The sequence below is a fragment of the Gossypium hirsutum genome, chromosome A01, assembly GCF_007990345.1.
Source record: "Gossypium hirsutum isolate 1008001.06 chromosome A01, Gossypium_hirsutum_v2.1, whole genome shotgun sequence".
NCBI classification, from domain to species: domain Eukaryota; kingdom Viridiplantae; phylum Streptophyta; class Magnoliopsida; order Malvales; family Malvaceae; genus Gossypium; species Gossypium hirsutum.
The window spans coordinates 65,785,708-65,801,594 of NC_053424.1; the positions used below are offsets into that span (position 1 = coordinate 65,785,708).

General features: G+C 35.6%; 1 pseudogene; it reads right to left on the minus strand.

Moving 5' to 3' along the window:
- Nucleotides 1-8,190: 8,190 nt before the first annotated feature.
- LOC107941338 (ATP synthase subunit beta, mitochondrial-like) lies at nucleotides 8,191-15,680 on the minus strand (annotated as a pseudogene).
- Between the last annotated feature and the right edge of the window lie 207 nt (nucleotides 15,681-15,887).

The following is a 15,887-nucleotide window of genomic DNA, read 5'->3' on the forward strand; positions in this document are numbered from 1 at the left end:
TTTTTCCGAAACTCAGTTTGGAAAAACTCTCAAGTTACTTGCTCTCGGGGCACAACAGAAGTCAGAGTACTCCACCAATAGTAGGCAGAATCGCGTAGCAAGGAGATAGTACACTTTAGGCATTCATCGGGTGTACAAGATAGCTCATCGAGTACCCGGATAGTGTTGTCCAACCAAAATTCAGCTTGCTCGGCATCGTCGCTATCCGTAGCCTTAAATTCAGTAGCCCTATGTTTTCGGATTCTGTCAACTGGGGGCTTATTTGACCTTATTTGGTCAGTTACCGGAGGTATTGTAGGTGCGGGGGTGGTATTAGTTGGGAATGGAGGTTGTGGGACAGCCGTATTAGTTCGAATGTATTGGTTGAACCAATCATTCATCACGCTATAGAAAGCTTGTCTAGCTTCATCATTCGGGTTACTAGCATTAGGTTGAGAGTCCGCCGGCGCTGTCCCTTGTGCGGGAGCAGGCGCTACACTCTCAAGATCATCAGCTACCTCTCGGTCGGGATAGGGATCCATTACTATAAATAAACACATTTATAATTGTCAGAAATCACCACACTATCAAGTAATCACATAAAATGGCATGTATAGCTAGACCCAACGCATTACGGTAGTCCTAGAATCGACTAAACCGTAGCTCTGATACCAATCAAATGTAACACCCCGAACCCGAGACCGACACCGGAGTCGAACACGAGGTGTTAACAGACTTTAAACCCCTTATAAAAAATTTCCCAGACACTGCCCAATCTGTGTACTAGTCGCTTTAAAAATCATATCTTGAGCTTCACAACTCGAAAATCAGTTTCGTGATTCTTCCCTGAAACTAGACTCATATGCCCATCTACATATTTTTTTCTAGAATTTTTGATCGGGCCAATTAGTACAGTTTATTAGTTAAAGTCTCCCATGTTACAGGAATCGACTACCCTGACCTTTGCACATTACGACTTGGATATCTCCTTGTACAGGGCTCCAATACTGATGCTGTTTGTTTCTATAGAAACTAGACTCAGAGAGGAATCTATACATATATGGTATGACTCCTAATTATCTCTGGTTAATTTATAATCAATTTCCAAAGTCGGAACAAGGAACCCAGAACCCGTTCTGACCCTGTCTCACGAGAACCTTAATATCTCTTAACATACTGTCCGTATGATTGTTTCGTTACTTTCCTATGAAAGTAGATTCTTCAAGTTTTGTTTACATAATTTATTCACTATTTAATTCCATTCCTACTATTTTTAGTGATTTTCCAAATCTACGTCACTGATGCTGTCAGCATCTACCTTTAAGGTAGGCTTTACCTATTTCATAGTTCAACTAGCCCTTTTTGCATACATAGCACAATTTATGAAAGTGATTAACCATCCCCGTGGCCAATCCTTGTCAAGCATATCCACACTAAATGATTATAACATTATACTTAAACACATATAAGCCATTTTCACATGGCTATCCAAAACTTATACATCACATAAAGTACTCGAAAAAACAACAATGGGTCGTCCTAAACATGCCATATCAAAATTCAACCAAAAGAGTACCCAAAAGAGCCTTTGATAGTGTGGGCGACTTCGACTTCAAGATCCCGAGTCCGATAGCTGGAGAACCAAAAATCTATAAAACAGAGGAGCAATGGAACAAAGTAAGCAATTTATGCTTAGTAAGTTTTGAGCAAGGAATTCCAGCATAACGAAAGAATAGCACACATTTAGCTAAACGGAATATTTCATAATACACAATTTTCCGATATCAAACTTACTTCACAACGTTAACCCTTATGTACATACACAAAAGACCAACTTAGCCGAAGGCCGGTAGCTCGTTCATCAACTGAGCGAATATTTATTTGTAAGGGCTCGATTAAATTCAACACATACGTAACATATCCCAATATTGGGATGTTTTTCGAGTATTAGCTGAAATTTTACAGCAAGCTCATTCATTACCAAAATCACGTACCTTCGGAATTTAACCGGGTATAGCTCCTCGTTCAAATGCCTTCGGGACTTAGCCCGGTTATAGTAATTCGCACAAATGCCTTCGGGACCTAACCCGGATTTAGTAACTCGCACAAATGCCTTCGGGCTTAGCCCGGAATTAGTATCTCGCACAAATGCCTTCGGATCTTAGTCCGGATATGGTCACTTAGCACAAAGCCTTCGGGACTTAGCCCGGACAGCATTCAATTAATCATGCACATCTAACAATAATTCATGGCACATTCGTATTTCTTTTTCATTAGCAAAACTCAAACACAAGGCACATACCATCCTTGCACATTCGGCTCAATAGCCACACATAGAGCATGATTTTAATTTGCTTAAAACATGATTTAATCACATCGTAATTTAAGCTCTCTTACTCAAGAACTTACCTCGGGTGTTGTCGAACGATTCCGCTAACTATTCGACCACTTTTTCCTTCCCTTTATCGGATCTATTTCCCCTTTGCTCTTGAGCTTAATTAAACAAATAAATTGATTTCATCATTTAGGCATCGAAAAGATGAACACAAGGCACTTAGCCCATATTTATACATTAGACATTAAAGTCACATACATGTGAAATCATGCATCAACACAACATATTAGCTAATTTTTCCCCCTTGGCCGAATATGCATGTCTATTTTTGGGGTCGATTTCAACACTTAATACACACATATACACACTAGTAAAGCATCCTCCCCCTTTCCATCAATTTAACACATGCATTGCTCATTAACATGTAAAAGTTACATTCGGCCTTAGCACACAACTTGCTAGCCGATTCTTCTCCATTTAGCAACCAATGCACATATGTGCTCACACAAAAATGCTAAAAAGGAGGTTCAAGAATCATCAAGTCATCATCACATGCATCATTAACAAACTTCATATTTAGCATGCAATGGCATTAACACAACCTCCACCTAGGCCGAATTTTAACTCATCCTCTTGCCTCATCACCACCACATCAAACATCAACCAAGAATGATGCATCCATGGTCAAATGTCATTTCCATCACATAGCAAGATTTAGACCATGGGCTAGGTAGAACTCAAGCTAACAACTAAAACATGCATGCATCTCATGGAACATCATCAAACATACCTTAGCCTAGCTACATGCATGGCCGAACCTCTTCACCTTTCTTCTTCCTTCCTCCTTAAAATTATTGGCCAAGGATGAACCAAAGGATGAGAATTTTTTTTTCTTTCTTCCTTAGAACATTCGGCCAAGGGGAAATGAAGAAAGATGGACACTTTTTTTTTTGTTTTTCCTTCTTACTTTCACGGCAATGGGTAGGGGAAGAAACAATTACACACATCCTTTCCTTTTTCCATTTCTTTATTCCCCATACTTCTTATTATATTTTATCCTACATACCTCACTAGGCCAACATGTTCCCAACATGTTTCCACCCATAGCATGGCCGGCCACTACTTATTAGGGGGGAATTTGACATGCAAGTCCCCCCTTTTTTTCCACATGCACTAATAGGTCCTTACGCATTGACCTATCACATTTTAAAATTTTCTCACATAAGTCCTATTGACTTAATTCACATGCAATCGACTAAATCGAAGCTTGAAATTTTCACACATTCATAGTTACATATTCTAGACAATAAATATCACATTCAAACATTTCGGTGACTCGGTTTAACGGTCCCGAAACCACTTCCCGACTAGGGTCAATTTTGGGCTGTCATAGATAAATTCATATCTAGTTTACCTAATTCGGACTCCTTGACTAGTTAAGTTCATTCAATACATTTATTTACCTTTATTAATATAGTGACCATACCAATTGGCATCATTTATTAATCAAACATAAATTCCACATTTTATCAACCATTTGGCACACACCACAAAAGTAATAACACATCTCATTCATGTAATAATTTTTAGGGATTTCGACCCAATAATCAATATGAGCCATATTTCATGGCCATAGACAAAATGGAATAATATACCAAAAGAAGCCATCACTTTGGCTAACAAATATGACACATATAACAAAATACTAAGTCCCCTATACATGCTATACTTAAATGTAGTAAACTAATTATACCCTAAAAGATTTGTTGATAGTGTGACTAAGCTCCGATGTCCACGTTCCCCGAGCTAGCTTGACGATGCTAAAAGAAAAAGGGAAAGGAGAGAAGGGTAAGCACAGGGCTTAGTAAGTTGCATGTAAATAAATAACAACATAAGTCAAGATATTCATGGATTAAACATATTATCAATTATCACCACAATAATATACTACACACATGAACGTAGTCAAAATTGACATTAAATGTCATTAACATAAAGCTAATCTTACTCCTTTCTACTCATGCTAAATTTCCCATCATGAATCGAGTTCAATACTCATGAGGTTTACGTACAGGTATGTACTGTACATTCTTACTCATATCATTCCACTTCTTAACCCAACATCTTGAATGGCCCATTGAACCACCGGAATACTAAAGGACACTCAGGATTGTCATACACCAATTAAAGTACTAATGTCATGTCCCAGACATGGTCTTACACTGGCACACATATCATCGCCGATGCCATGTCCCAGACAAGGTCTTACACAGGCACATATATCATCGCTGATGTCATATCCCAGACATGGTCTTACGCAGGCACATATATCGTTACCGATACCATGTCCCAGACATGGTCTTACACAGGCACATATATCATCGCTAATGCCATGTCCCAGCATGGTCTTACACAGGCACATATATCATCGCTAATGCCATGTCTCAGACATGATCTTACACAGGCACATATATCATCGCCGATGCCATGTCCCAGACATGGTCTTACATAGGCACATATATCATCGCTGATGCCATGTCCTAGACATGGTCTTAAACAGGCACATTTAGCATGATGTCACAACATCCAAGTCCTATGTATTCCTTTGGGTCACCCGGGCTTTCGGGACACGAGGCTATCACTAAACTTCCATTGGATCATCACAAGTCAATTTTCTTAAAGCATACATACATATATCATATAATGTCAAATATTAAATACGCAATATTGAAGTTGTTGAATTACTTACACAGAACTTACCTCAGAGCAAAAAATGGCAAATTTGCGATTTAGTCCACAACCTTGCCTTTTCCCCGGTCAAGGTCTATCCCTTGTCCCTCTTGATCTATAATAGCACATTTAGATTATTTAATACACGCATTATTCATTTCAGTCCAAAAATCATGATATGGTAAAATTACCATTTTGCCCCTAAAATTTTACAAAATTACAAAATTGCCCCTAGGCTCGTAAAATGAAAAGTACCAGTTTCTCTCATTATTCAAGCCTAGCCGAATCATTTTTCCTCTTATACTAACCCACATTTTTCATTTATTCACACATTTACACATAGGTTCTACAACTTTTACAATTAGGTCCTTTTTATCAATTTCACCAAAAACCACCTAGTAAAAGTTGTTTATCACACCTCAAACCTCCATATTCTTCCATTAGACATCAAAGCACAAGCATGTCATTCATGGGTATGTTTTTTAACATGAACCCTAGCTCAAATTAAAGGTAGAAATAGCTAAATTGAGCTACGAGGATTTCAAAAATATTAATAACAATAAAAATAAGGCTAGAATGCATTTACTATGAGCTTGAAAGATGAAAGAAACCCTAGATATGGCTTTTTGTGAAATTCAGCCAAGGAGGATGAAGATGGAAACAAATTTTGACTATTTTTCCCTTTTAATTCTTTTATTAACCAATGGACCAAAATGCCCTTCCATTATAACTTTGATATTTTATCCCTCCTATGTCCATTTTTGTCCATAATGACATATAATGGTTTAATTTCCAAATAAGGACTTCAAATTTCAAATCTCATCACAATTAAATCCTTAAATCAACTAGAACACATATTTTTCACTTATTGCAATTTAGTCCTAATAACTCAATTAGACACTTTATCGGTAAAATTTCTAATCGATATTTTCACACAGGCATGCATATATATCATGGATCTCGTAACATCCATAAAATGACTATTTCTATCTCAGATTTGTGGTCTCAAAACTACTGTTCCGACTAGGCCCTAATTCGAGATGTTACACATGAGGCTCTTGGACCACTAAATAATCTTCCTGGACACTCAATTGCACACATTATAATTACCTAAAGCCTGAATTGGCATAATAGGTCAATAAACATCAATTTATGCATAAAAATGCTTATTTTTATACTTAAGTTATTAGTACTAAAAATAATATAATTAATCTTAAAATGCCTAGAAAACAAGCCCTTAAAGTGCCGAAATGTACCAAAACTACTACCTCATTTGGTGACAGGTCACCTACATATTTCTGAATCTCCCACAATTGCGACCTCTACATTGATGCAACTCACACTCACCAGTTCGAACCTTCGGCAAACCTCCAACACTCCCCAATATATAATGTCGATTTAGATACAATGACTTTGTAGTCCCAATACTTTCATGCTATGCTCCTTAATGTCAAACACACATTCCTCATTCTTTGGGAATTGTTGACCTATAGCCAAATCTTCTAATTCAGGATCTGGTCTCAACATACGGGAAGGTATTATATCTGGGTATTCAAGGAACTCAGATGCATGCACAACATTGAGATCTACGCTCAAAATGTGGGCTAAAGGATCATTCCATATAACAATGCCACCAGTCGAGTTCTTAAGCGGAAAGGTGTAAACATTATGATCATCATCTACGTCCTCATGGTCAATATCATCTAAGGCCTCATCAAGATCGAGGTCACTAAAATCCTTACCTTGGTAATCAAAACCACTATCATTATCGAGTCTTTCTTCACCATATACATCAATACCAATCACCAATGGTTGTATTTGTAAACATGAATTCATATTAGAGTCAAACCTATGTACAGAAGATCGCCTATCAACAGTGACTCTCAGAACCTCTGTATACGGATCATGAACTCCTTATCGTTGATTTAATAAAGTTACATTTTGTATGGGCTCAACCTCCGCTAACTCGGCTCAACTAGTTCAATGTTACTAGACAAGTAATAGAGTACAATCATAGCGTCTAGGTCATCCTTCTTTACAAGTTCCATCTCTCTATATTTGCACGAATTTGACAAAAGTGGAAATTTGCAAAATGGTCTAGACATCCTTCTCCCACAATGTTGTGCAAATTTTGCACTAATCTTTTATTTGATTTCATCAAGTTTTACACTCTTGTTAAACCTCATTCTTATTTGATGACACGTTTCAAATATACAACCAACTTTCGTTTGAAAAATCATCTCATCGAAATCAATGTATATAGAGAATTGACTATTCATCTTCGATATTAAATCTGTAAAATAAATTAAAAATAAAAAATATATTAGTTTGTATCAAAACAATTCATACCATTTTAAAGAAACAAATAATACTTTTTATCAAACAATACAATTATTCTATTAATTATCCATATAATTCACATAATCACACATAATAGTAAAATAAAATAAAAATACATAAAAATAATTATAAACTAACATTGTCAATTCAAACTTGACTTTTAAAATTTTAAAAAAAATAAATTAAATTTTAAAATGAAAAACAAATATCGTTCATCTTCAATCTTGATTTCTAACTACTTTTTTGTCTCTCATTTTTCTTATTCAATCTTGATTTCTAACTACTTTTTTCTCTCCCATTTTTCTTATACTCGTAAACAATTAAAATTTTATAATTTTATTTTTTGACTGGGGAAGTGATTTTAACAGGGATTTAAAGCCGCCACACTATCAAGTGGCATCCATAAAAAAATTGTTTTCAGTGCTAATTTTTTTAAAAAATTCAAAAAAAAATTCAAACCGATACCACTTATCATGCGACACCACAAACAACTTTTTTTCACTATTTTTAGCTTTCTTGTCAAACTCTTTTTTAAAAAATAACCAATATATCAAGTGACAAAAAAAAATTCCTTACCAACATTTAGAAGGAAATACAAATGTGTTTTTAAAAATACATATCAATTCCACCAATCACTTAGAAAAATTATTTTTTAAAATGGTATAATCGGCTAATGATGGGGAACAATTAGGGTGGTACCACCAATGTTACTATAGATAACAACCAATTTCATAAATAATTAATTTTTTTATATCGTTTTGATAAATAAATAAATAAATAAAACCCGTACATTTGATTCCAAAGAATGAACAGTTGTACTGCAGGCAATGGTATGGCCAACACCACCTAGATTATTTTTGAAGCTATCCAAGATATAAAAGGTATTAATGTACTTAGGCTGCAGATTCCTTGGCAATCTTGTCTGCCATAGCAATGACTTCCTCAATTCCTCCAACCATGTAAAATGACTGCTCGGGAAGGTCATCTATTTTCCATCCAACACACCCTGTATGAATCATGATTCTTAACAATTAAATGCTACTAATAACCACACAATATACAACTAAAATACACTTATCATTAAAAAATGCAACTAATAAAATATTTGTACCTGGAAGCTAGTGATGCTCTCTTTCAACTCCACATACTTGCCAGAAGCACCAGTGAACACTTCTGCTACATGGAAAGGTTGGCTCAAGAACCTTTGGATCTTACGACCACGAGCAACAGTTAAACTTGTCATCTTCTCTAAACTCATCCATTCCCAAAATTGCAATGATATCTTGCAAGTTCTTGTAGTTTTGGAGAACCTTCTGCAAACCACGAGCAGTACTGTAGTGTTCCTCACCCAAAATATGAGGAGAGAGCATACGAGATGCAGAATCCAAAGGATCCACAGCAGGGTAAATACCAAGCTCAGATATCTGATGTAATAAAGGAAAAAGTGTTATGAGCAGAGAGCAGCAGGTAATATATAAAGTAACAACAGATAGAATACCTCCTAAAAAGCTACATATATTTACAATACCTGCCGGGACAACACGGTTGTAGCATCCAAGTGAGCAAAGGTGTCGCAGGTGCTGGATCAGTCAAGTCATCAGCAGGCACATAAATCGCTTGCACAGAAGTGATAGAACCTTTCTTGGTGGTGGTAATACGCTCTTGAAGGCCTCCAAGATCATAGCCAAAGTTGGTTGGTAACCAACAGCAGATGGAATTCGACCAAGCAAAGCAGACACTTCAGAGTTTGCCTGAAGGAAAAAAAGGAGGAAAAAAAAAATCAAACCACATTAGCAGCATGCAACATTCATGTAGGCTCCGTTTGTTTGCTAGTAAAATGTTTTTCAGAAAATGATTTACTTTTCTGGAAATGATTTGCTTTTCTAGTGTTTGGATAAAACTATGTAAAATATTTTCTGCTGTTTAGCAGAATTTCTGAAAATATTTTCTGAAAAAGCTGTTTTTACATATATTAATAAATTTATATATATATTAATAAATTTATATTTTAATTGTTTTTTTGCATATATTGCAATGATTTATTTATAAATAAATTAGCTTAAATTTTTATAATTTCTAGACATGTTCTCTTTCATCGGTTCATTTGCCTGCTCCACTCTTTAGTTCGAACTTCTTCCTCTCAAGTCTTTGCTTGTTTCAATTAAACTCAAATTTGACTTGTTTCTTTAAGTTGGACTTTTGTGAATATGGAGATCCTTAAAAAAAATAGTTAATCAAAGATAAGATTGAGACAACCAATAGATAGGATTGAAGATCAAAACAGAAAGGGATCTTGTTTAGGTCAACTCCTTACGGTAAATTTAAAACCATTTGTTTTTTAAACTCCAGAAATGATAAAAACATCACTCTTACAAAGACTTATAAATGTAACACAAAGGAATTTTATAAGATCTTTGAACATTTGATAAATCCAAACTTTTGGTCATCAAAGATCAGTTTTGTTTAAATTAAACAAGTATTTGTACACTTAATTCTCCCTATGAGACATTTTTAAAAGACTAGGGAAGAAAATTAGTATTTAGTTGCAGCCTAAGGCTTTGACTGGTATCCCCATGGATTGTTGCTTGCCCACTTCCACTGATCTCTGCACATCTCTGCTATACCATATTTTGCTCTGCAATATAGCAAACTCTTAAGATTAAAAGGACCTATCTTGTACTGTAATTGGAAATTCTTTTTGAAAGATTATCCATGTTAACTGAATAATCTATTAGGAAAAAGATAGGATTGTAAACATACTTCCAACCAAGTTCTTTTTGAGCTTTTTCAGTGGAAACATAAACAGCTGTAGCATCTCCTGGCCTTCTGGGACATAGTTTAATGGGGATTTTCAGCTATATTTTCAACAGCAACAGTTTTATATTAACATAAATGAGAGCGCGGCCGAAAGAGAATGTTGAATGGGAATTGACAAATAGATGTTGAATGGGAATTGACAACTAGCATTAACCTTTCCAGAAGCTTTCTCAAAAGCAACAACCATTTCAAGCATAGATGTACCACTGCCGGTTTCGAGGTTATAGGCAATGCAACCTAGAACAAGAAGGAAATTGACAAAATGAGCTAAAGGGAGAGAGAATCAAGCATAGCAACCTGCTGAGATGAAAGTTAGCTTAAATTCCCTTTTGTAACCACACAGATCATATATTGGCCAAGTCTTAATTTCTTATTGGTCATTACTTTCAGCTGTTAGCTAAGGAGTTATTATCAGATACTGTACATAAACACACTCAGATTCCCTTCTTTTCTTCTATTATTTTCTGGCCTGTCTTCTCAATTCTTGATTAAATAACACAACCCAAGCTCCCTGATTTTTGATCTTTCTAAAACGTACAATAAACTAACATAGAAACAACATTCACTAACAAAGGAGCTGCCAGGAAATAATAGAAAAAAGATGAATAAACAATTAAACCCAAAACAAAATCTCTAATCAAAGTTCAATCCTAATAAAGTAAATAAAGGCGAAGAAGAAATAATAGAAAAAAGGATGAATCAATAATTAAACCCAAAACAAAATATCTAATCAGAGCTCAATCCTAACAAAAGTAAATAAAGGCTAAGAAAAGGATTGCTTTTATTTTTTTGCTGTAGAATTAAACCAATCTTGTTTATTCAGCAATAATTTCTTCAAGGGTTAACTATGATCAAGAAAACAAATGAAAGAAAAATTAAAGAAAAAATTCACCTTAAATACTAATAGTTGAGTCTAAGTTAGTGTGAGTCCAAGCTAAGATCAAGCAATCATTTAAACCCAACACTCGATATCCACATCATAACAAAAAACTGCAGCTCATCCTGATCGGTTAAGACAAAGTTGAAACGAGGGGTTTCGATTTTTCTTTTAAAATAAATTCAACCATATAACTGATCACATCCCTCGGAGCCTGTCCAATTTTTTCTTCAGCTTTCCACATCAACTTTCACAATCACAATTTCTCTTTGAGGTAAGTGCATCAAGAATCTGCATACATCCATAAGCAACAACTAAGGCAAACACTCAAAAATTCAATAAATAGGTAGAGTTATTTGGATTTTGGAGAAAATGGAATACAATCATCAAAGTAAAACAACAGGATCAATTCCATTCGTTTTCTAGTAAACTACAGTACTGCATGTTGTCTCAAATGAATGTAAGTTTGCCTTGCTTCCTGACTCTTTAACAACAGCTCCAGTACCCTTTGGCTTATCCTCTCTGTATAAAGTGTAAAAACAACATAAATATAGTTAAAAAAAAGTTAAAACAACTCCAGATGAGGATGTGAATTGTAAAAAATATGTCAAACAACTCCAGATGTATTTTACATTAAAGTTTAAACAATTCCAATCACTACAAGGATGACAAGTATTTATCACCAAAGAGACAAAAAGAAGAAATGTTTTGCTACATATACCCAAAAAAATATGACATTGTGATAGAACCAACTGAAAGCTTACTTTTTTGCATGATGATTTGGTTGACGTTGACTGCATGAATCATTCATGGAAGTAGATTTTTTCTCAAGCTGTTGATTAAGCTGCACCTCCAGATCTTCAACCTTCTTTTTCAAATTAATTATATCTGCCTCTGCTAGAGCTATGTCATTAAGATCTGCCTTTTTCTTCATAATAGTCGCACAAGTTAAAATTTGATGCAAGTTAAAGATTAGGTGGATTACTTAAATCAGAGTCAGGCCATCGTATACCTTTTCGTCAATCTTAGCTGGGAGAGCTGTGGGTTGTTCTTGAGATGAGTTAAGAACGGATTCCAAAGTTGTCCTCTTATCTCTCTCCCTTTGTAACTCTTCCTTTAATATTGCTACCTATTAAGTACAATCAAGAGCAACAATCAAGGTTCACAACGGTTAATTTATAAAGCAAATACAAATATTAAACTCCATATATTGCAAAAAACAAAAAACAAAAGACCTTCACATTACAAACGTACTTCTTTCTCAAGACATAGTTGACACCCTTGCAATGTCTTCTTTCGTTTTTCCACACTGGCTTAGTTTGGTATTACCTTCAATCTGTATTAGAAAGATGACTTTGCTATGAAAAGCTTCCATACAAGTCAAGATAATAATAATAAGTTTTCGAAAGGTGGATAGGTAGCAGAACCTCTTCTCTGAGTCTGTTTTGCAAGTCAGATTTTTCATCCTCAACTGTCTCAATTTCAAACCTAAAATAAGGCCAAATTGATAAATACAAAAAAGAAAATAAAGCTGTTATCAATATAAAAGGTCTGACTCTAATATTTTTGTTATTTCACTTTTAGCCGTGTAAATTATGTTATGTGAAGGATAGATTCCATCATCCTAAGCTTGAAAGAATACTTTAAAATATGCTTGCAAATTTTAGTTGGTATTGTGTCATTGTAAGGTATATGAAAAATAACCAGGAAAACAAGTTGTTGCAGGCTAATTTATACAGGGCTTTTACATACAGATCATGGGAACATTGCTTACTCTTCTCCAAATGGGTAATCAATGGATTCCATAGAAAGGTTCTTCTTTGCCTGAAGAAGCAAACCCAATAAATTAATAATTAGAAAATCTGTATTACATGAAACAAAATGAAAAATCCCCGAGATACAATATAACCTTCAAAGCCCCATCAATCGAACAATAATAACAAAATTTCACCTATAATCGAAAAATATGGGGATATTTGGGAAATTACCTAAAAAAGAGCTTTGCCTGAGAAAGACGAAATAGCAGCGTGTATTGCCTGAGAAGAGCATATATATGCGACGAACCAAGGAAAAAGGGAAGAAATATAAGAAGTTCAAGAACGGAAGAATCAGAGAAATTTTACCTGGATGAAGGAGATGGAAAATGTCTTACTGAAAAGAAATCGGTAAGACATTTTCCCCAAATTGCAAGTCATTTTACCCGTGTCTTGGAATCCATTTTCCAAGTGTAAAATATTTTCAAGCTGCCAAACACCGTAAAACCAGGAAAATATTTTCCAGAAAATGTTTTCCTAGCTTCCAAACGGAGCCGTAATGTAAAATGTTTCCAAAGCTTCCACAATAAACCATCTCACTTGTGTAAAGCAGAAAATGTTGTCAATAAAGAGAAGAACATCTTGCCCTTCAGCATCACGGGAGTGTTCAGCCACAGTCAAACCAGTAAGGCCAACACGAGCACAGGCACCAAGGGGTTCATTCATTTGACCATAGACAAGAGCACACTTGCTCTCAGCCTGAAATTAAATAATAATAATAATAATAAAGAAAGAAAGAAACAACCCACAAGGTTAAGATACAAAAGAAAAAAAAAAAGAACGAAAATACAGAAATCTAGAGAAAATGAATAATATACCTTATATTACCTGATTGTCACCTAGCTTAATTACACCACTCTCAATCATTTCCCTGTACAAGTCATTACCCTCTCTTGTACGTTCTCCAACACCCGCAAACACTGAGAAACCACCTATGTACAGAAGCTACTAATATAAGAATAATAAACAAAGTACAAACTGTAACCAACCACAAATATAACATAAAACCAACCATGAGCTTTACCTACATTGTTGATAAGTTCCATAGTAAGCACCGTCTTTCCTACACCAGCACCACCGAAAAGTCCAATCTTTCCTCCTCTTTGATATGGTGCAAGGAGGTCAACAACCTGCATAATAAAATAAGAGAAAAAAGTTTTAACATGCATATCAACTCCAGATTCAGACAACAGAACCTGCGAATAGAAGTTATCCTGAAACAGCATAACATCTTTCACAGAAGGAAGAGAAAAAGGATAGCACAGCGTCAAAGAAATACATATTGCAAGCAATAATTAACACCTTAATGCCAGTGACAAGGATCTGTTGTTCAGTAGCTTGGTAAGCAAAGCTGGTGCCTCTCTGTGAATGGGCAAGAAGTGATCGGTTTCTGATTAAAATTAAACAGTCCGCTAGTCTTTTGCACCAGTAATATATAAACAGTTCAAAAGATTAAACTGTTGGCAAATCTCTTACTGAGTTCGCCTTTGTCGTCAATAGGCTCTTCAATAACATTTATAATTCGTCCAAGAGTAGCTTTACCAACAGGCACCTGACGACAATAAGCAAACATGATTTAGAAGTTGGTGAAATTCAAACACAAAATGTTATACGGTAGACTAGTGAAAATGGTAAAAAGCTACAAAGTAATGGATTTGAATTAGATGCCTATTATTTTCAGCCCGGGGGAGGGGGAACACTGAGGATGGGTTTGGATGGGATTGAACGGGGTGCGGTGCCTTTAGGGTACTTTTTGTCTCACACTGATATCGCGATATCAGTATCTAATTTCACTGACGCAACTATTTTTAAACTCACCGCATATCCAAACCGACCCTTCCACCCTGAAAAAGGTAAGTTTTAACTTGATTAAGAAAAATTTCTCACTAATTCCAGAACATAACTCATATCCATAAAATCTAATCAGATATCCATCTCTATTTCACTTCATCTCCAAGTTTCTAGCTCCGAACATGAAACAAAACCAACCCAGATGAAATTTCCAAACATGTCTAAAAATGCCAATAAAAAATTAGAAGAATTACAGTGATAGGAGATCCGGCATTGAGGATGGGCTGCCCTCTAACAAGTCCCTCCGTTCCATCCATAGCAATGGTCCTAACCATGTTTTCACCCAAGTGCTGAGCTACTTCGAGCACAAGCCGGATCGAGTGGTTCATTACCTCAAGAGCCGTCAAAATAGGAGGCAAACCTTCATCGAATCTTACATCAACGACGGCAACAATCACTTGACAAACCTGACCGATTGCTCCAGGTCCTGTAAATTCATCGGTGATCTTACCTCTGCCGGCTACCTTAGCGGGAGGAGGCTGCGAAGGAGCAGTAGAAGCAGCTGCAGAAGTGGAGTTCTGAGCATCGCGTGAGAGAAAGTAGTTGCAGGGAAAAGGGCGGCGCGTAGGAAGAGGAGATCATAGACGAGGGTTAGAGTTTGAAGGTTTAGACACAGATCGGCCAGAAGCTGAGCGGAGGAGGGAACAGAGGAGCCGACGTGAAGCCATTAATTACGGCTTCCACAGAGAGGCTAGGGTTTGATGATGAGAAGGGAATTTGTGAGACCAGTATCAGTTTGTTGAGTTCCCTTGCTTGTAATAAAGCTAAGAGATTCATTCATTCCTGGATCTTTTTCCATCTTATGTTTTACTATGGGATTTTCTCTTTCTTTTTCGGATTTTTCTTCCTTTTTTAACTTCATTTTTTCGATTTCTTCTAATTTTGTTAGTGGTTCGACTATTATTTATTTTCTTTTAAGGAACTTTCGTTTCGGGGGCATTTATCTCTTGAATTGTAGATAATTTATTTAGTACCTACCCTGTTTAATGAGAAGTTTAATTTGTTTATGTTATCAATAAAAGGTTTTATTGAGTGGATCTCCCTCAAGTCTAAATAAATTTTTATAAATAGTCATTATGAATAGGGTTTTATTTTTTTTTATGAAAAACAAAGTTTTATTTCATTTATATTTTTTATGTCTATA